Source organism: Solanum stenotomum, chromosome 5, assembly GCF_019186545.1.
Source record: "Solanum stenotomum isolate F172 chromosome 5, ASM1918654v1, whole genome shotgun sequence".
Lineage (NCBI taxonomy): Eukaryota > Viridiplantae > Streptophyta > Magnoliopsida > Solanales > Solanaceae > Solanum > Solanum stenotomum.
The window spans coordinates 42124775-42146267 of NC_064286.1; the positions used below are offsets into that span (position 1 = coordinate 42124775).

General features: G+C 37.4%; 1 long non-coding RNA gene across 1 annotated transcript in view; it reads right to left on the bottom strand.

Moving 5' to 3' along the window:
- The window catches only part of LOC125864886 (uncharacterized), a 48376-nt gene that overhangs the window by 22457 nt on the left and 4426 nt on the right, over positions 1-21493 (bottom strand). The gene's annotated exons all lie outside the window — the stretch shown is intronic.

The following is a 21493-nucleotide window of genomic DNA, read 5'->3' on the forward strand; positions in this document are numbered from 1 at the left end:
AAGAAATAGTTTCATAGGCATTATGAATAACAATATGAGGATGCATGATCAAAGTGAAGTCAAAACATGTTTAAGTAAATCTATACTAATAGTAGATATCATATGTGTATGCATGATCCAACCAATCTATAACCCCAACTTAGGATGGGGGATGCCGTTCACACCCGGACACCCTGGTGGCAAGGTATAAACCCCTCACATGGTTGATGTTGGTCACACCCCAAGCATCCTAGGTGGTGAGATATAAACCTCTCACATGGTTGATGTTGGTCACACCCCAAGCATCCTAGGTGGTGAGATATAAACCTCTCACATGGTTGATGTTGGTCACACCCCAAGCATCCTAGGTGGTGAGATATAAACCTCTCACATGGTTGTCCGGTTCTTTTCCCCCGGACCGGGCATGGTCATGCAACACTTTATATAGGAAATTCCCATTAGGCTCTAATGCAATCTCACGTATGGAATGAACATATACACAAGCTTAGTTTGTCATCAACACATCTCTGGATTGCCATACATCTCATAACTCAAGCTTTAAAGCATCGATTCATCAATTCTCCATAGTTGGACATTTTGTCAAACACCTTGAAGGCATGTAATGGAATCAAAGAGCATGGAAAATAGGGTAGTAATTATGCAGCCAAACCAGTGAACAACCTACAACAACACCTTTTAACACCCACAATACCACATGAAAATCTCCACATCCATTCCAAATTTAGATTCAAGTTCTAGAGTCACAACATGCTCAAAACAATCACTTTTCATGTTTAAAATTCAATGTGCAGGAAATTATTACAAAGAACAAGACTAATTTATGAATCTTAACTTAAACCATGAATTAGTGAGTAGAATAGAGTCTAGGCACTATGGGTGGAAGGACCCATGAGTTCAACACCACATACCTTGAGTTCTTATGAAGGTCTTGAGAGTGTCTTCAATGGAAGCTTGGAACTTGGAGCAAGAGTCTCTTCAATCTTGAGGAAGGTTTTGGATTAGGGTTCTTGAGAGAACTTGAGAGAAAATGTGTCTAAGTATGGGAGAGGTGTTTTGGGAAATGTTTTAGAGATGGGAATTGAACTAATGGTATATAGGAAATAACATATTCCCTTTGGAAAAATGGTCCAACACTTGGAGAAAAAAAATGAGGCGGGTGAACAGTAAAAACGCTCACTGAAAATTGCATTTCCTGCCGGACAGATTTTACTAAAATGGGCATAACTTCTATGTCCGAACTCCGAATGAGGTGAAACGAAGTGCGTTAGGTAGCTAACTCAAAGGGATTTCCATGGATATGTTATGGGCCACCCAATTATTTGTGTGCTAGGAGATATGACCCTCCAAAGTAGACCCTGAAAAAAGGCTTCACTTGGAAATTTCGGATTTTGATACGGTTGCTCTAAAATTTGGGTTAGACCCATTCCCACTCAAATTGACCCCCTAAACAAGAATATGAAGTCATATTTTCAAAAAACGAAACAGATTTTTTTTTGATATAGCTAAACAAGTTTCCGGTAATTTCCGAAACACATTTTTAAGAACCTTTTGAGTCATTTCAGTAGTTATGTCCTTTGGTTTGACCAATGCTCTTGCAACATTCATGGACCTTATGAATAGAGTATTCAAGCCTTATTTAGATATGTTTGTTATCGTATTCATTGATGACAGACTAATCTATTCGAGGAATGAGGAAGATCATGCTAGTCATCTTAGAGTAGTTCTCCAAAATCTAAAAATATAGAGAGTTGTACGCTAAATTCTCTAAGTGCGAGTTTTAGCTTGAGTCTATGGCATTCTTAGGCCACATTGTTTCTGGTGATGAAATTAGAGTTGATACTCAGAAAATAGAGGCAGTGTAGAACTGGCCTAGACCCACATCTCCAACTGACATTGGGAGTTTCTTGGGTTTGGCTGGATATTATAAAAGGTTTGTCGAGGGGTTCTCATCCATTTTGTCCCCTTTGACTAAGTTGACTCAGAAAACAGTTAAGTTTCAATGATTTGAAGCTTGTGAGAAAAGCTTTCAGGAATTGAAAACTAGGTTGACTACTGCCCCAATATTGACCTTACCAGAGGGTACGCAAGGCTTTGTTGTATATTGCGACACATCCAGAGTTGGTTTGCGTTGTGTGTTAATGCAGAATGGTAAAGTATAGCTTATGCCTCCAGACAGCTGAAAGTTCATGAGAAGAATTATCCAACCCATGATCTAGAGTTGGCTACCATAGTATTTTCTTTAAAAATATGGCATCATTATATTTATGGCGTTCGTGTGGATATGTTCACTGACCATAAGAGTCTTCAGTATGTATTCAGTCAGAAAGAGTTTAATCTAAGACAGAGAAGGTGGTTAGAGTTACTCAATGATTATGACATGGGTATTCTCTATCACCCAGGTAAGGCTACTGTTTTTGTTGATGCCTTGAGCAGGTTGTCTATGGGTAGTACTGCCCATGTTGAGGAAGAAAAGAGAGAGTTAGCAAAAGATGTGCACAAACTTACACGATTAAGAGTTCAAATAATGGATTCCATAAAATGAGGAGTGGTTGTGATGAATGGGGCTAAATCATCATTAGTATCAAAAGTAAAAGAGAAACAAGACCACAATCCTATTTTGCTTGAATTGAAGGCAAATGTTCATAAGCAAAGAGTGATGGATTTTGAACATGGGGGAGATGGTGTATTGAGGTATCAAGGTAGGTTGTGTGTACCAAGGGTGGATGAACTCCAAGAGAGGATCATGAAGGAAGCTCATAGCTCCAGATATTCCATTCATCCAGGTTCCACAGAGATTTATCGTGACTTGAGAGAAGTATATTGGTGGAATAGTATAAAGAAAGGTATTGTTGAGTTTGTTGCTAAATTCCCGAATTGTCAACAAGTTAAAGTAGAGCACCAAAGGCCCGGTGGTATGGCTCAGAATATAGAACTTCTGGAATTGAAGTGGGAGATGAGTAATATGGATTTCATTACTGGCTTGCCACGGTCTCGCAGGCAACATGATTCTATTTGGGTGATTGTTGATAGAATGACTAAATCAACCCACTTTTTTAGGTAAAGACTACCCATTCATCCGAGGATTACGCCAAGTTATACATTCAAGAGGTGGTAAGAGTTCATGGAGTCCCAATTTTGATTATATCAGATAGAGGTGCATAATTTATAGCACAGTTCTGAAAATCTTTTTAAAAAAGTCTTGGATTCAAAGGTGAACTTGAGTACTGCTTTTCATCCTCAGACAGATGGTCAATCGGAGTGTACTATTCAGACTTTAGAAGATATGTTGAGGGCCTGTGTGATTGATTTCAAAGGTAACTAGGATGATCACCTATCTCTCATTGAGTTTGCTTATAACAATAGTTACCATTCTAGCATCCAGATGGCTCCATATGAAGCTCTTTATGGGAGAAGATGAAGATCTCTAATTGGATGGTTTGAAGTTGGTGAAGCTGGATAGGACCAGACTTAGTTCATCAAGCTATGGAGAAAGTGAGAGCTATTCAAGAAAGGTTGAAAACAGCGCAGAGTCGACAAAAATCCTACACTGATGTTAGGATAAGGGACTTAGAGTTTGAAGTAGATGATTGAGTATACTTAAAGGTTTCAACAATGAAGGGTGTTATGAGGTTTGGTAAAAAAGGAAATCCGAGTCCCCGATATATTGGTCCTTATCGAATATCCAAAAGGATTGGTAATGTAGGTTATGAGTTGGAGCTACTACAAGAGTTAGCAGCCATTCATCCAGTGTTTCACATCTCTATGTTGAAAAAATGTATGGGCAATCCTTCACTGATTGTACCAACTGAAGATATTGGTATTAAGGATGGCTTATCTTATGAGGAGATTCATGTTCAGATTTTAGATCATCATGTTCACAAGTTAAGGACCAAGGAAATCGCATCTGTCAAAATTCTTTGGAGGAATCAATTTAATGAGGAAGCTACATGGGAGGCTGAGGAGGACATGAAGAAGATATATCCACATCTCTTTCAGTCCGGAGAAATTCCAAATTAAGGTACTAATCCTTTTCTTGGCATTTATTTTAAGTTGGCATGTTATGTTATATGTTGCTTGTTTGGTGTTTGAGCGTTAGATATTACACCCTTAGTCTGCTCAGAGAAAGCTCATTCGAGGACGAATGTTCCCAAGGGGGAGATATTGTAACACCTTGCTAATTGAAGAGCTAGAATTAGAAAGAAACATTTTGGGGAAGTATGAAAATCTGAAATTTGGCAAAGTTATGTTAAGTATGAGTTTTGGGTCAAATTCAATCGACCATAAATCATAGTACAAGATGATTTAGGTGGCAAGTAAGATATCAAATGAAAGGCCTTGGAATTATCTTTTCAACGCCACCGAGTTTGCTAATTTTTGGGCTCGTATGAGGGAGATATGTCCATTCGAAGTTAGAGCTGTCTAGAAAAGGAAAGCTAATCGGATTTTAAAGGGGTAATTTAGTCTTTTTCATACCCAATTAATTTAATTCATTTTTAGTAATTAAATTGGGGTCAAAACTGAATTAGACAATTTACACTATTGCAAAATCACGCTAGGGTTCTTAGAGAAAGAACTCAAGAAGAGAAAGGAGAAGAAAAGGTATACATTCGTCAATTTCTTGAGGAATTGATTGCGGATTTCGCCAAAGATTTGATCCTACGAGGTATGTGAGTTCACACAGCATTGGCTTCGTTCACCCATGCGCCAAACATTTTTATTTCAGTGTGAATTCGTCCTAAAAGGTTAAATGCTGGATTGTTCTTGATGTATGTTCTTGAATTGCTTTCGTTCTTGAATTTGGGATGAGATTGAGGAGTTTCTTGAGATTACAGTGTCGATTATTAGAGTTATTTGCGTTAGATTCTTGTGTATATGTTTTAGGTATCTGCATCTAAAGAGAAATTGAGAAAAAAGATCAAAATTAATCGAATTAAGATCAAAAAATGAATTGGAAAATTCTGACTGGGGAAAGCTGGCATGGCCCGGCCTTGATGCGCCAAGGAGGCTAGGGCGGCACACCAATAGTGCACCAGAAATGGCTCTATGAACTTTGGTGCTTACACGCCCGCCTGAGTCGTCCGCCCCAACCCATTTTTCATCGTTTAGCCCGTTTGAGTCCTTCTAAAGTGTACTAACACTTCCTATCGATTCTAACTACTCTAAATGACTTCTAAACATCTAGAAATTATCCGTAACCATGAATCATAACCTTGAATCCATATGTTCAAATTCAAGGAAATTTAAGAGCCAAGTCTAGAGAGTTCTTTCAATAAGTCTTTTTACAAATGTTTTTTAAACTTGTTTTAAGACTTGAGTTTGAGTTGAAAAAGAGTATCAAATGAAGTTCATTTCTTCAAAAAGAGTATATGGGAACTAAGTATTCCCAAAGAGTAAATGTCTTCACATTTAAAAAAGAGAGAAAACACTAATTTCAAGAGAGCCTTTGAGCTAGTTTTTCTTGAGTAATTATGTCAAACCACAGAAAGAATCTTGCTTTTAAAACATNNAAAAGAGTATATGGGAACTAAGTATTCCCAAAGAGTAAATGTCTTCACATTTAAAAAAGAGAGAAAACACTAATTTCAAGAGAGCCTTTGAGCTAGTTTTTCTTGAGTAATTATGTCAAACCACAGAAAGAATCTTGCTTTTAAAACATATGTGCTGAATATATTTTGGGAGTAGTATTGAGCACCGATATGGGGACGAGTTCATAATAACTCAAGTCTCCATAAACCATGTAGCCAACGTGGGTAGAAAGAGTCATACTTTTTAGATGATTCTTTAATGCTATTTATCATAGTCTAGTAGGTCCACTTAGTTGAGGCGTTCTATATCCCGGCAATTTCTAGGACAATTCTGGCAGCGTGGGCAAGACGTTGTATCATCACATAACTTATAATGATGGTTGTCGGTTAGAGACACTCCCACAGAATAATATTACTTTATTATACAAATTGAGTTGTTATTGTATTTCTTCAAATACTTTTGAGTTATTACCTACTGTTTAAATGCTTTATATAAACTGCATTTTTACTGTTGTTTATTTTTGCATTGAGTTGAATATCCATGTTTTGAGTAAAGCTGAGGTAAGTGTTTCTTTCAGAATTTAGTTCAAGCTTATGTCATTTTTAGTTTTCCCCTCGCATGCTCGTACATTCAATGTATTGATGCCATTTGGCCTGTATCTTTTATGATGCAGATACAGGTAACTAGGATCAGCATCCAGCGGTTCATTGATCCAGTTGAGCATTTCAGAGTCATTTGGTGAGCCTCATTGGTTTCGGAGGATCCTTTTTTACATTGGTTTGGTATTTTCAGTTGTTAGGATGATCGGGGGTCTTGTCCTGACATCCCTCATAGTTTTAGAGGCTTCATAGACAATTATCTATAGTTCTTTAGTCCTTGCATTTTAGTTGTGTTGTTTAAAGACTTGAGTTGCTGCTTTGGCTAGATGAATGTTTAATTCTAAAACATTCTAAGATATTAATTGGGTTTTAGTTTACCTTTCAAAGTATTTTATCATGAGTAATTCTTCCGCTAAGAGTTAAGTCAGGCCAAGGGTTCGCTTGGGGCTAGCAATGGTTCTGGAGTACCAGTCCCGCCCAGGGCGTAGGCTCGTTATGTGACATTATTTCCATGACTTCCCTTATTATTTTTTGTTGCTCCATTAGATGTTTCAATAACTTAATAATGTGATTCTCTTATTCGTCATCCTTCACATCATTACTCTTGCCAGCATCACATTTAAAAGAGTCACAATAGGGCTCAGGGGAGGGCGATAACCATTAGGAAAACCATTCCAATGGTCATCCTGAACATCATATATATGACAAGGATATCCATCATCCATTCAATACCTATCCCAAGCTATCATATCAATAGGAGTAACAAAATGTTGGAAGAAAAAGAAATATTTGTACAAAAATTAAAATATATACAAGAAATAATCAACTAAAAATTAAAACTTTAAAATTAGGAATTTGCTATTTTTTCAAGTCTCTAGCAATGACGCCAAAAATGTATTGCATCCAAATGCACAACCAAGTACCGTACAAGTAATATAGTGGCTCTTTTTAAGACCTAGATTTCAACTCACATGGACAAGATTTCTTAGCGAATAACTAACTCAAGTTTAACTATATAGATGAACAAAGTGCAATTTTAACAAAAATAAAGTTAATGTTGTTCTTCGTTTATTAAGTTACCTATTGTCATGACCCAACCCACTTGCCGTGCGGGCACCCACTCTAACGCCTAAGTAGAAGAACTCTCATATCCCAATAGTTAAAATATGCGGAAAATTAACGAAAAATGGAGATAAACGAAAACATAGGGCTTTCATAAATAAAACTTTTAAATAATTTAGAGTTAAAACTTGTAAAGTAACTAACACCCCCAAGAATCTAGTCTAGACAGGTACAAGAGCTACTAAGAGTACAAACTGGACATAATTTAATAAAAGACACAGCTCCCACCATGCGGAAGGAAAAGTAGAAGCTGCTAGAGAATTCTACATCTTCATCTAATGAAACATCACCAACTTGCATCTAGACTATGTCAAAAGACATAGCAAAAGTAGTATCAGTACAACCACACATACTGGTAGGCAACATCGGTCAATCCGACGCCCACCACATAACATAAGAAAACAACTAGTAAGAGCATGCAATAAACCGCTCGCTTCTCCACTTTTACCCTCTCTTGAAAACCTCAAAATGACACTGGTACTCTAACTAATAAACACCCTCTCGGACAACCTACTTACTAGGTTCTTGATCATCGCCTAAACATTACAACAGATAGAATAATTCCCAACACACTTACAATAATTCTGACTAACCGCTCCCGTCATACCCTTACTTCCTCTTCCTATTATTCTGCCAAGGCCACATAGTACATTACGTCAAACTTTCTAGCTACTACCTACAAATCCCTTTCTCCAAAGTGAAATACACCTAAGCACTCACCTCACATACACTACCCCCACTTCTCTCCATTACAACACACGACACCTTTTACTCGGACATTAACAATTCTTGAAACGTTGACTCCCTACCTACCGTATCACATCCTGGTTGAGTGTCCCCCTTCTGGTTCACTCAACATCAAGGTACATATCAATTTTACTCAACATAGAAGAACAATCAAACATAAGTCCTCATAACCATAAAACAACTCCGGTAAATACAACATCAATTATCATTACGAACAAGGTACAGTTTCACAATCCTTAAGGCATACAATTATGTCAAATCATTGGTCCTCTCAAGGAACCCAAACCAAACTGTTAGTTTACCGGAACGTGGTACCCAATCCAAAGATTATGCCGGGACGTAGCTACTGATACCATAACTATGCCGAAACGTGGCAACCGATCCAGGTTAGTGTGTCGGAACGCAACACCCGATCCACAATCACAATCACAATGTATATCATCACAACCATATAACAAGAGTGATTCACAACATATAATTCTTCGTTCATACTTATTTTCATTAGGGTTGTCACCAAGCTTCGTTCACATTCATGTACGTATTATAATGAAGCAAGGAACAACCCACAACACACAACCATAAAATCACAACCATCACCTAATGAACTACTCATCGACCTGTATCACATAAGCATTAATTCCACCATACCTAGCCCTAGTTCATCATCTAAGGCTTCTCCCTAGGGTTTTAATCATATTTCGTTCGATGCAAGAAGGCTTACGCATAATTCCTACCATTGATTTACATACATTACACATTGAGCACATATTTATAACTACTCAATTCATAAAACCTAGCCTACCTGTGAGCCAAGTAGGTGCACAGAGTTTTGGTCTTTGATTCTTGTTTCCAGAATTTATGACGGTGATCTTGACTAGAAATTCGCAATCCATTGATATCTTCACACTAGAAATCGCTCCATCCCTCTTTCCCAAGCGTGGAGTAGCTTTTTAGGGGGTTTCTAGGGTGTTTTACGACTAATTTAGGTATTTTAGGAAGAAGGAGGAAATAAGATTTTACGTTATTTACATTTTGTCTCGCTTATCCCGCTCTAGTGCCAACTTACCCCGTCCTAGCGCTGCCGCCCTGGCGGGACAGAGGGCCAAAATTTCCTGAATTTTGGTTTTCCCTAAATAACGACGGTTCGGGTCGTTACAATAGATACCAATTTACCCCTCGTTCATCCCCGAATGATTAATACACGAATAATCACACGCCCCATTTTCGGAGTACTTCTAAACGGCCATCACGAAACCATGAAGAATGGTGACTTTTCAACGTGTTGACACGAGAAAGGTACTATACCCAAGTAATAGAAGAAAATTAAGGCAACACACAAAGAAACAAACGCATTTAAATAACACAACCTGGACTGCTAGGGCGGAAGCCCTCCCACTGAGGTGGGACCGCTGTGGCGAGGGTCTTCCGCTAAGGCGGGAGATCAGGTAATGGTAAAAGGGGTAAAGGGAAACAATTTTCCCATTTCTCCCTAAAATTCCAAAAACTCTCCCAAAACTCCTCTCAATCACTATCCTCTGAACGTCAAAACTCAAGAAAAAAACTTGTTTCTTACGCTCTTTACTTATGTACTTGATTAACAACGATTGGATGCCGACTTACTGATCGAATTGGAATAGTTTTTGGGTAGTTATTCGAAAATGAAAGTAGGTTGCTAGTTTTGATAGATAAACATAGCATGGACACTTCCCTTACGTCCCCAACGTCTACACAACGTCCTGGGGGTAAGGATTTTGTAGAAGTATGGTTAAATCGATACCAAAATGGGTGAGGGAAGTTGAAGGGTCTCTTGATATCAATCTCAGATTTAGGCACTATTTAGGCGTTATTTTTCTGAAATAATTGTATATTTAGGTTCTAAGGTAGTTAATATACTTTGATCTGCAGGAATTCTATCGAAAATGGGGATTTTGGGACGAAGAGGCGACATGATCGTGCATGTTGTTCATCCCAGATGAAGACTGCTCTGGCGACCTTCATCCCGCTCTGGCAGCCTTCATAATCCCGCCCTGGCGGGATTTTAGCCGCTATGGCGGGATACAGCAGACCAATGCCCTGCATCCCTTAACTCAGAAATTTCTCTCTTCCCATTTTAGCCTTAACCTATATATTCCTATCGTGTTCTAAATTATATTTAACTTATTGCAGGCTCTCTAAATGGCAGGTGTAAATGAAGAAAACTTACCTTTCATTCAGTTCCCCGATGTTGTGAGTCGAGAAAGGTATCACAGCAATAGAAAGACACGATTCTACTGTGAGATAGAACTCTTGCCTTTTATGCTCGCCTGATGGAGTTCGGATGGGCTCCACTGACTGAGGCTCCCCCGGATGCACGTTCCACTTGGGTGATGGAGTTATACGTTATCCTGTCTACTGTGCGATGGGACGAACCTCACCCCTTTATCCATATCTGGGATTTGATATTCCCTTGAATGTCACCGCCATTAATGAGGATCTAGAGGTGCCGGAGGTCTCGAATGCTGAGTACGAGGCCAAGCTGAGGGAGATAGATCTAGAATGGCTAGAAAGACACCTTGGTGGAGCCTGCCCGTCGAGATTGAGTCTAGTGGGCCACTGCGGAGGGTATTACTAGCATGGATTAGTCATTTGATGCTAAGAGGTGGCTACACTTGGTGACTAAGAGGATGGGCCTGTCAGAAAATCGCACCAACGTGACCTTTCCTCGGGACTTGGTGGTGGCTTGTGCTATACAGGGCATTAAGTTGAATGTGGGGGTGCACATCATTTCGGAGTGGAAGATGTTCTTCTTGGGTAACAAGAAGGCTTTCTTTCTACTTGGACTTATTACTGTGTTGTGCAAGCGGACAGGAGTGCCACTTTTTGACGTCGATGAGGTACTTCCTATGGATCCCCCCTTCACCCTCTTTTTGTTAGAGCAGGTTCTACTTCCAGGAGAAAGAGGAGGAGAACGGGCATGGCTAGCAGCAATAAGGTGGCCGTGGATTCGGATGACGAGGCCCCAATCTCAAGTGCACGGTTCGATGAGGACTTCACTCTGGTTCCACCCAGCACTACCCTAGAGGTCGAGATGCTCCGCCGTGAGCTGCGCCAGGAGATGCCGAAGGGTCTGGAGAAGGATCGTCTGATGGTTCGGATATGGAAGACCGTGAGGACCATATTCACTTGTGTTACCCCTGGTTATGAGCTTTCTCGGGTCGAGAAGGGAGATTTCCAGCACTTTACTTTCCTGGACGAGGCTGTGATAGGCCTTATGCCTCCGGAGGAGCTAGACTCCGATGTGGACACCTCCTAGTCCCAGAGTCCCTATTTGGTTTTTTCGCCCGTTTTGGCTTGTAATTTAGAACCAGACTTCCTTATGTTTTGTAAGCACTTGGATGCTATATTTCTTGCTTTTTCCGTAGCAAAATGTTAATCACTAACTTTTATAAACTATTCTCGATTGCTGAACAGTGATAGAATTGCAAGGCTCGGATACCATTCGGGATCATTATCAAGAAACATGGAAAACTAGAGAGGGCAAGCTGAGGTTCTGCCTTGCCTCATCCCTCTCTGGCGGTGTCGCCTTGGCAGAAATAATCCCGCCTCAGCGACTCCGATGGAATCAAAACCCAGGCCAAAATTTTTCTGGGGTTTTTCTCTTATCTAATTTTCCCCATAGGCTCCCAGCCTCACCAAACAGTCTTAGGGTAATTCTTCAAGCTAGGAAAAATCATTGTCTACCCCAAATTCATCCCACGATACACGAACCAATAAATTCTCACTATTTAAGCACCACAACCCACATATCCCCAGGATACACCCAGACACTCACGTGGTCATTACCCAAGCGCAAGACACGTTCAGATCTTCATCACAAATCGCCTCGTAGTTTTTATCTAAACCCTCTCATCGAATCTAGTCAAACCTTCTTTTTGCAACGGGCTTCACATTACTCAAGTCATTACAACCTGCATAATTTCAATCAACTAAGCCAACACATTGCACATATCAAAGTTTAGACACACATTTATAGTGCACAGCACCACATAATCATATTCAAGCAATTACAACTTTCACATTCAAAGTTAATTCAGAAAACAAGAAGCACTCATTCTTAGACTTCAAGTTACAACTCACAGACAAGTCCAAATTCTTAATTAGCTACTTCTTTCAATGGATGACCATTACCGATCATCCATGTATTTACATCGCACCTAGGGCCAAATACCAATTGGAACCTTCTCAGTTCCAATTTACCTTGCTTGTGTTCCTTCAGTAGTGACCACGACGTCCAGTCCACTTTGTTGAGATACGAATTGGAATCGGGAGATACTAATTGGACTCAATCCATACCACAAGCGACACTTTGCATAAAAGGAGAGAATGAGTGGAACTATTTCCTAGAATGCTTCCTAGCTTTCTAAAGAATAGATGTGGACCTCAACACACCAATCCGCAATAGTCTAGTCCATATTTTGCTCTTGTTCTAGGAGACCGGTAACCTGGGCTCTGATATAAATTTGTTACGACCCAACCCATAAGGTCGTGTGGGCACCCACTCTAATGCCTAAGTAGGAGAACCCTCATAGCCCAATAGTTAAAACATCCAGAAAATTAATGAAAAACGGAGATAAACGAAATCATAGGGCTTTCATAAATAAAAATTTTAACCAATTTAAAGTTAAAACTTGTAAAGTAACTAACACCTCTAAGAATCGAGTCTAAACAGGTATAAAAGCTAATAAGAGTACAAACTGAACATAATTTAATAAAAGACACAGCTCTCACCATGTGGATGGAAAAGTAGAAGCTGCTGGAGAATTCTACATCTTCATCTAATGAAACATCACCAACCTGCATCTAGACTATGTCAAAAGACATAGCAAGAGTAGTGTCAGTACAACCACACATACTGGTAGGCATCATCGGTCAACCCGACGCTCACCACATAACATAAGAAAATAAGTAGTAAGAGCATGTAATAAACCACTTGCTTCTCCACCTTTACCCTCTCTTGAAAACCTCAAAATTACACTGGTACTCTAACTAATAAACACCCTTTCGGTCAACCTACTTACTAGGTTCTTGATCATAGCCTAAACATTCTAACACATAGAATAATCCTCAACACACTAACAAGCATTCTGACTAACGCTCCTGTCATACCCTTACTTCCTCTTCATATTACCCTGCCAAGGCCACATAGTATATTACGTCAAGCTTTCTAGCTACTACCCACAAATCCCTTTCTCCAAAGTGAAATCCACCTAAGCACTTACATCACGTACACTACCCCCACTCCTCGCCATTAGAACACACGACACCTTATTCTCGGACATTAACAATTCTTGAAACATTGACTATCCACCTACCGTATCACATCCCGGTTGAGTGTCCCCCTTTCGGTTCACTCAACATCAAGGTACATATCAAGTTTAATCAACATAGAAGAATAATCAAACATAAGTCCTCATAACCATAAAACAACTCCGGTAAATACAACATCAATTATCATTACAAACAAGGTACACTTTCACAATCCTCAAGGCATACAATTATGTCAAATCATTGGTCCTCTTAGGGAACCCAAACCCAAACTGTTAGCACATGGAACGTGGTACCCGATCCAAAGATTATGCTTGAATGTGGCAACCGATCCCATATTTATGTCGGAACGTGGCAACCGATCCAAGTTAGTGTGTCAGAACGCAACACCTGATCCACAATCACAATCACAATCACAATCACAATGTATATCATCACAACCATACAACAAGAGTGACTTGCAACATATAATTCTTCGTTCATAGTTATTTTCATTAGGGTGGTCACCAAGCTTCGTTCACATTCATGTACGTATTATAACGAAGCAAGAACAACCCACGACACACAACCATAAAATTACAACCATTACCTAATGAACTACTCATCGATCTATATCACGTAAGCATTAATTCCACCATACCTAGCCCTAGTTCATCATCTAATGCTTTTCTCTAGGTTTTTAATCATACTTCATTCGGTGCACGAAGGGTTACACATAATTCCTACCATTCATTTACATATATTACACAGATTTGTAACTACTCAATTCATACAACCTAGCCTACCTGAGCGCCAAGCAGTTGTACGGAGTTTTGGTCTTTGATTTTTGTTTCTGGGATTTGTGATGGTGATCTTGACCGGAAATCCGCAATCCATCGCCCTGGCGGGAGAGTGGCCCAAAATTTCCTGAATTATTGTTTTCCCTAAATGACGATGATTCGGGTCATTACACCTATCCTAGTGAAAGATGAAGGGGGAGCCTTCGACAAGGGTTCCAAACTAGGCTTAGTTGATTCACGGGGTTTATAATATGATTATGATCTCCTGAGCCCCTAAACAATCTTATACAATTATGTTTTGTAGCCTTAACCCTAGAATAAAGGTTTCTAATTATTGATTTAAATAACAATTTTATGGATTGAAGAACTCATACAAGAATTAAATTAATGAAAAGATTAAAGAAGAAACATTAAAAAGTACAAGAATTAAATTAATGAAAAATTAAATTATGTAGGGTAGGTTCATGCAGAGCGGGTCTATGCGGGGCGGATTGAAAATGAAAATAAATGTTATGTGGGGTGGATTAAAACATTTGCGGGTTATCCGCTCCGCCCCGCACTGCCTCATTGGTTCCTGGTTCGTGGCACAGACTTATCGCAGAGCAGCCTGCTTGCTAAAATCTAGGTTGTGTGCCTAAGTCTGTGGCACTGACTTATCGTGGACCTTGTTCCTTCGCAGAGTCAAAAAACACTACCCAACTCCATGACATGGACTGATCACACTGTTGTGTAATTTTTGCATCAAATTCTTTTTTCTTGTTTTTTCATCACTTCCCGTTCATCAATTCACTATAGCTTCAACTTCTATGCATTCCATCTTCAAGATTAACTCCTTTATCTCCAATTTTAGCTCAATTCATATGTCAGTTTATGGTCACAATCACTAACAATACATGAGAATAGCAATCACTACTAATAAAACATTAGAATACCATAAAATTTATTCTAGAACTAAGTTATAATATGGACATAAAATGGCATTTCGACGTATAAATATGCCCAAGATCACCTCCTACGGAAGAGTTTCATAGGAAACATGTCACTCTCCGAGCCTACACCCTGGACGTGGCATGCACTCGAAAACCATTTCTGGCCCCAAGCGAACCCTTGGCCAGGCTGAACTCTCAGCGGAAGACTTACTCAACAACATAAGAACTCAAAATAAACTCTACTCAACTATCTCAAAAGGTAATTTCAGAATATTTTAGAAATAAAGCATTCACTAGCCAAAAGAGGAAACTAAGTCTAGAACATTAACAACTGAAAATGAAAAGGACTCATGAACTACTACTGTTTATCTATCTATGAAGCCTCTAATATTATGAGGGATGTCGGGACAAGATCCCCAATCATCCTAACAAAATTGAAATAAATAAGGGATCCTCTGAAAGCAAGGAGGCTCACCAAACATCTCTGGAACTGCAAATGGTATCAACGAATTGCTCGTTAATGACCCTGATCTCCTGTATCTGATGCAGGCCAAATGACATCAGTACATTGAATGTACGAGAATGTAAGGGAAATAATAAACATAACATAACAACTTGAACTTGGAAAGAAGGAAACATACTCACCTCGACTCTACTCAACTCAACTTCAACTCATGGATACTCAACTAAAAACAGTATAAACACAACAATAAAGATGCAGTTTATATAAAGCATTTAAAACAGTAGATACCAACTAAATGTATTCAAAAATACAATAATACTCCATTTGTATGTAAAAATACAAAATAACTTTGTTTGGGAGATTTTCTAATCGACAACCATCACTATGAGCTATGTGATGATACAACGTCTCGCCCATACTGCCAGAACTGTCCTATACTTTGCTGGCGTATATAGAACTCCTCAACTAAGTGGATCCACTAAGCTATGCGTAAAAAGAAATAAGGAATCATCTAAAAAGTTTGACCCTTTCTACCCACGTTGGCTACATGGTTTATGAGGACTTTGAGTTATCAGAACTCGTCCCCATATCAGTGCTCAATGCTACTCCGAAAATATAACTTAGCTCATATGTTTAAAAATATTTCCTCATCCTCAACCTTGAGATTATTACTCAAAAGATTTCTCTTAAAAGAGATAGTACTCGAAACTCCTCGTGAACTCCTTTGGAAATTAGTGTTTCCTCTCATTTTAAATGTAAAAACATTTGGGAATACTTAAATCCCATATATTCATTTTTTTTTAAATGGAACTCAACTTTGCTCATCCTCATACTTCAAGTACTTAAGTCTTAAAACAAGTTTTAAAAGTTTGTAAAAGACTTCTCAAAATGACTCGAAAGAACTCTCAAGACTTGACTCTTAACTCTACCTTGAATTTGAATTATGAATTCAAGGGTTATGATTAATGTTATGAATGATCTCTTGATGTTTAGATGTAGTTTAGAGTAGTTAGAATCAATAGGGAGTAAAGGTACACTTTAAAAGGACTCTGACGGAGCAAACAATGGAAAAAGGGTGGGGAAGGCGACCCTGGCGCACTGCTGGCGCGGGGCACCAACCCCTGAACTTCAGAGGCTCCTTTTTGGGGCACTGCTGGGGCGCGCCGCCCCAGCCCTCCCTCAGAACATTCAAACGAATGTTTCTTCTCGTTTTCAAACCCTAATTCTTCTAGAATCGATTGTTTTCCTAAAAAAAAAATTAGATTCAATTACCCAATACAAGTACACGAGAATCTACTCAAAAACAACCCTCAAATCATAACATTCATCTCAAGAACTCATCAAACCCATCCTAATTCAAGAACGAAAACAACACTTCAAGAACACTCATCAAGAACTTAAATCTTTCAATATTTATGGTTGAATTTGAATATGTAAATCATGATTGTCGTGTGGGTGAACGAATCCAACACTATGAAAACTTCCATACCTCAATTTGGCGAAACAAATCCTTGATTCGCAAAAAATCTTGTTCGTTCTTCCTTTTCTCCTCTTTTCCTATTCTTGAACTCCTCTCAAAACCCCAAGCGTAAATTTGGATTGTGAAAACTGACCCAAATCAGTTTTGACCCCTAAAATATCACTAAAATCGTTTTAAGCTGATGGGGTAAGGAAAAAACGAAAATACCCCTCATTAATTTGGGTAACTTTCCTTAACTAGACAGACTATCTTCAAACGGGCATATCAACCTCATCGGAACTCGAAATTTAGCAAACTCGGTGGCATTAGAAAGAAGATTCCAAGACCTTTCATGTAATATCTTATGATCCACCTAATTAATCATGTACTAAAAGTTATGGTCGTTTGAAGTTGACCCAAAACTCACAACTTAAGCATAACTTGCAAAATTCTCAATTTAGCTATTTCCAATTTAGCGCTTTCTAAATTTAGCTCTTTCTAAGGCGGGATGTTACAAAACAACTACCTAAGAAATGAATCAAATTGAAATGTATGAATATCCTCAAAATAAAATTAGAAAGGTGTTAGGCTCTTTGGTGTCATTCTTTCAACTTTATCTCACGTGACAGTACTTAGATTGGACTTGGAGGGCCATACAAGAATGGGAAGAGATATAGGGTGTGTTTGTTATGAAGGAAAATGTTTTCCATGGAAAATGTTTTCCTAGAAAATGTTTTCCTGGAAAACAAGTTGATTTTTGACTTATTTTCTCATGTTTGGTTGGTGAGTAGAAAAGATTTTCCGAAAAAGATTTTTAGTGTTTGATTTATGAATGATTTTTTTTTTTGAGAAATATCTTTTATTTTTACTAGGATAGAAAATAATTTTTGAAATTGAAAATATTTTTTTAAAACAAACTTAATTTTTTTGGGGTGGGGTGGGGGGTCGTAGGGGGTGGGTTGAGGGTAGGGGTGAAAAATTGAATTTTTGAAGTTAAAAATATTTTTTAAAAACAAACTTAAATTTTTTTTTGGGGGTGGTGGGGGGAGGGTGCTGGTAGGGGGTGGGTGGGGTGGGGTGAAAAAAATGAAATTTTGAAATTGAAAATATTTTTGAAAAACAAACTTAAAGTTATTTTTGGGGTGGTGGTGGTGGGGGGGCTGGTAGGGGGTGGGGGGGTCGAGGGTAGGGTTGAAAAAATGAAATTTTGAAATTGAAAATATTTTTTAAAAACAAACTTAAATTTTTTTTTTGGGGGGGTGGTAGGGGTGGGGTGGGTGGGGGGCTGGGTAGGAGGTGTGTGAGCGTGGGTAAAAAAATTGAATTTAAAAACAAGCTTTAAATTATTTTTTGGGGGGGGCTGGTTTGAGGGTAGGGACAAAATAAATTGATTTTTTCAACAATTTTTCTTTTTAATTGGAAGTTAGAAGAGAGTTTTGGAAAATGTTTTCCTTAAGTTTTGAAGGGAAGTCATTTTCCTTAAATTTGAGGAAAATGAGTTGATTTGGAAAACATTTTCCAAAACATTTAACCCAACCAAACACGAGAAAATTGGAAAATTCCTTCATACCAAACACACCCATAATGTCAAACAAGAGCTGATCAAACACAAAAATATTACAAAATAAGCTTCTAATGCACTTTACTCTTTCAAGAATGAAGAATGAGTATTTAACCAAAACTGTATTAAAAAGAAGATAGATTTTAGGGTGTGGTTGGTACGAAGGAAAATGTTTTCCATGAAAAATGTTTTTCAAGAAAATGTTTTCCTGGAAAACAAGTAGATTTTGGACTTATTTTCTCATTTTTGGTAGGTGAGTAGAAAAAAAATTTCCGGAAAAGATTTTTTGGTGTTTGATTTATGAATGATTTTTTTTTTGAGAAAATATCTTTTATTTTTACTAGAGAGTAGAAAATAATTTTTGAATAGAAATTGAAAATATTTTTTAAAAATAAACATAAATTTGATTTTGGGAGAGGGGGGGGGTAGGGGTGAGATGGGGTAAAAAAAAATAATATTTAAAATTGAAAATATTTTTAAAAACAAACTTAAATTTTTTTTGGAGGGGGATGGGGGTTCGCGGGTAGGGGGTGGGTGAAAATATAAAAATTTGAAATTGTAAATATTTTTTAAAAACAAAATTAAATTTTTTTGGGGGGTAGGGAGGGGGGGAGGGGTTAGGGGGCTAGCGGGAGGGGGGGAGTGAGTTAAAAAAATTTGATATTGGAAATACTTTTTAAAAACAAACTTTAATTTTTTATTTTTTTTGGGGGGGGAGGGGAGGGGGGGCTGGCCCGGGAGGATGAAAAATAAGAATTTGAATTTGAAAATACTTTTTTAGAAACAAACTTTAATTTTTAAATTTTTTTTGGAGGAGTAGGTGGCTGGCAGGGGAGGGGTGGGGTGCAAAATAAAAATTAGAAATTAGAAATTTTTTTTTTAAAACAAACTTAAATTTTTATGGGGGGCTGGGGGTATAGCGGGGGTGGGGGTGAGGGTGGGGTAAAAAAAAATTAAATTTGAAAATATTTTTTTTAAAATAAGCTTTAGATTTATTTTTCAAAAAAAAAATTGTAATTTGAAGTTGGAGGATAGATTTGGAAAATGTTTTCCTTAATTTTTGAAGAGAAGTCATTTTCCTTAAATTCGAGGAAAATAAGTTGATTTGGAAAACATTTTTGAAAACATTTGAGTCAACCAAACATGACAAAATTGAAAAATATTTTCCGAAAAATAATTTCCTTCATACCAAACACACCCTTAATCTTTCTTTGGATTTTCTTTTCAAGAGAAATTTTCCATAGTTGCCTAAGTGTAATCAATTCTTCTATCCTTGAATCACCACTCTCCCTTTAGTCTCCGGTGTACGGATCAATGGTTTGTATTTAAAAATCACGTGAGAATCATATCTTGGCTCCAGTAGTCTTTAAATTTAACTTTCTCTAAATGAAGTAAAGTAAAATCAGTTGATGTAGAAAATGGTACAAAATATACAACAAGGGCTCGAAAGTGACCAAGAAAGACGAGCATACACAAGGGCCTAAGCCTGTAACTGGTATCACCAGTACAAGAGCGTCTAAAGTATATAATAAAGTTATATACAATTAGCTTGTCTAATCAAATTAAAGTGAAACTATTTCATAAGAGAACACAACTCTTTTGAACAAGTATATATTTAATTTGGTTGTTTTATACTAGTCGTATCATATACTAGTAAAAGAGAAATTCAACAACAACAATATCAAATAAAAAATACTTTCAAGTATTTAAAAATAATTTTCGACATATTTTTTCCATGCTTTCAACTTGTGAACTATCAAAATACACATTGGCAGCATGAAGCCTCTTTTGGAGATAATATTCTACAATTAAAAGAAGTGTTAGTGCTTCAATTCCCATTGATAATCTTTACAAAATATCAAAGTTCAATCTATAGAGGCACCCATTGCAACCACAAAATCACTGACTTTATGTCGCCATTGCTTTTGTCACAATAAACTAGAGAATTTAGTATTTAGAATACTAACAATGAAGATGGAATCTTTATACAATTTGTTTCTAGTTAGCGATAAAGTTTTTATATTCTTAAAATAGTCGACCAAATGGACTTTCAATGTCTATGAAGTTTTTATAACTTCAAATCGGTTTTAAATTCAGGAGGAGTAGAATAAAAAATACAACAATGTTTTTAGTTAATGATAAACTTTTTATATTCTTCAAATCGTTTGGCCTTAATATTTCTGACGAAGTTTTTATACTCTTCAAATTCAAATATTCATGCTAACAGAGTGTTAAATAAATTGAAGAAGTCTTATATTCTTTCAAACTAAATGCACAATTTGATTTATGCGGTGAAGTTTTTATATTCTTCAATCCAAAGGAGTAGAAAATTAGAAACTGTTAGTCTTTTAAAATTAAATACTATCAAATTTCACACGGAGTAGAAAACTACACAAGTTTTAGTCTCCAAACTTCACCATAAAATAATATTAAAAATGTCCTTAAGCATCTTTAAAATGGAAATTCACACTTCCCAAAATATGAACCATTTGTTACGCTGCCAATTTGCATAAGTGGAATCTCATTATTGATGACAACCTATTTATTTGAATTTGCACCAGACTTATTTGTTCTTTTCTTCCTCGGCCACACTCAATAAGTTAAAGCATTAGCGATTGCAAATAATCAGACCAGTAGCATATTAAAATAGTAATGTTCATCCTAAAGTTCTTTTATGATAGGATAAATTGATTCTCTTTCTCATTTTTTCTCCAACAAAGTAGAACACTACCAACCGTAAAATAATTTCCTAAGATTGTTGTTAATCGTATTACTAAAATATTTAGAATAACAACTTTCGAGAAATTGATAAGAAACAACAAATTATAATTAAAATTTTCAAACCATAACCTCAAAACCAGTAAACAGAAAAGAACCTAAAAAAATATTTTTCTCTAGAAAGAAAATCGAACCCGCTGAACCCACTTGTTTTCTTAAGGAAATTATTCCCCTTAAATACCCTGAAGCTAATGAAATATTTCTTCCATAATAGAATGATTTTCCA